General features: G+C 47.3%; 1 protein-coding gene across 1 annotated transcript in view; it reads left to right on the top strand.

Annotated features, from left to right (window-relative positions):
• Positions 1–671: 671 nt before the first annotated feature.
• WASF1 (WAS protein family member 1) overlaps positions 672–1947 on the top strand; it is an 83560-nt gene continuing 82284 nt past the window's right edge. The window contains exon 1 of the mRNA XM_018569329.1: positions 672–1220. The gene's annotated coding sequence lies outside the window, so the exon portion shown is untranslated. The remainder of the gene's footprint in view (positions 1221–1947) is intronic.

Here is a 1947-nt window from a genome sequence, read left to right as displayed (position 1 = left end):
ATCTTGGGGTTCTTCTTCCTGCAGGCTTTTTTCATCATTCATTCACAGATCCATTTCATAAGATCTGTGACTAGAGCAGCTACAAGTCCCATCCGCCGCGGCGGCAGAGGGACTTGTAGTTCTCAATGTCGTACAAGTGCAGTGGCGTCATTGGACATGTACTGTCTTCTTTCCATTCCTTAGCTGACTCTCGAACAGACAGGGACGGGAAGGAGAATCTGCAGGAGTCAGAGCATTGCTCCCACAATCCACTGATGTCAGGCACCAATGCAAAATAAATAAATGTGCATTTTTATTCTTTTATTAATATGTGTGCATGTATTTATTTTTATATCTTTACGTATTAGAAAATCAATTAACATTCCAAAAGGAGTGTATTTCTAACAAAATTCTACTAGCGTATGTTCAGTGAATGCACCGTGGGTCTTCCTTATGACAGCAGTGACGCAGTGTAGATCATGGGACACTTTCTTCTCCAGTGCCAGCAATCTAATCACCGTGACCGACTAGAAACCATGGCAGTGCACGATGTCCCACCAAATAAACACCAATGATGTGATGCCAGCAAAGTCATCTCCAGCCTTGCAGATGGCGCCCACACACACGGTGGCAGCGGATCGCCCCATAGGATGGTACAGAGCGAGCTGTCGGTGACGTTACAGCACGATCTCCCCAACCTGCACAGGAGGAGATAAACCGTACCGGAGTGAACTGCGGATTGATGGACTGCACCACCGTGTGGTAGGAGGAGGGGGGGTGGACATAGCACCGTAGAAAAAAAGCCGTCCGCCTCCTTTCATTCCTCCATGTTCCATTCCTACAGTGGCAGCACACCGCACCGCCATCTCTCCTGCTTGGCTGACTGCACACACCGCACTGGGGTTTGTGAGAGGAGCCAAGGCCGTGCTGCTGCCATTCCTGCGTCCTGCCTCCTCCTCCTTCCTTCTCCTCCTCTCTGGTGACCCGTCCCCGCCCTCTCCCATCACAAGCCGCTGCCCCTGCTGCAGGGCAAGCGAGCGCCTCCGGCTCCCCTCTCTCGTCGTTTGTTGTCCTTGTGTTATGGTACAGCCGTGACAACAGGGGTGACATGGGGCGCAGCTAACCGGACACACGTGACCCCCACCCCGATTGGAGTGCCATCCCGAGCCGGAGACGAGGATGAGCGATCAGTGATCACAGCTATCCCTGCAGAGCCTGCTTCATTCATCCCAGCCCTGCCTGTATGTATCACCTTCTCTTACTGTACACACTGCTTTGCTGTCACTGAGCCCAATAGCTCGCTCTCTATACGTGTGTGTGTATGTGGATCACACTTACCATGCATTTCTTCTTCCTCTATGGATGTCATCTTGAAGGGTAGAATGGGATTTAAAATGGGATCATCCCATGTTTTATCATAGGGCCTTCCTATGCATGGAGCATAGTGTCTGGATTATTCTAAAATCACATACCATGTTAATTACATTACATGCCCTGTGTGTATGATTCATCCCTGCTATGTGAATATGATCTGAAAGCAAGACACACATTTGTGTGGTCACTGATCCTCAACATACATTCATTCTCCTATGTATGCTGTCACATTTTAAATGACACTTGTTAGGTTTAAAGGTGTGTGTGTGTGTGTGTGTGTGTGTGTGTGTGTGTGTGTGTGTGTGTGTATTTATAGGTATATATTTTTGTCATGGATGCTTTATGTGTGCGATGATCACTTGTATGATATTTCCAGAATGTTCTGTTTAATGACATGGGAAAGTAGACAGCAGGTAAGTGTGGTCATCTTCTTTACGCTTTGGTTTAAATGGTCCACAGGGGGCCACGAGGAGAAGGCGCAGTGCTAATTCATGGTCCTTCATATAATTTGGACATGTAGTTCTATGATACTGTGTGTGTGTGTGTATGTATATGTATATGTGTGTGTGTGTGTATATATATATATATATATAT

The sequence above is a fragment of the Nanorana parkeri genome, unplaced genomic scaffold (genome assembly GCF_000935625.1).
Source record: "Nanorana parkeri isolate BGI_ZX_2015 unplaced genomic scaffold, ASM93562v1 scaffold1321, whole genome shotgun sequence".
NCBI lineage: Eukaryota > Metazoa > Chordata > Amphibia > Anura > Dicroglossidae > Nanorana > Nanorana parkeri.
Note: the sequence above shows the minus strand (reverse complement) of the source record. Positions and strands in the feature narration are given on the sequence as shown.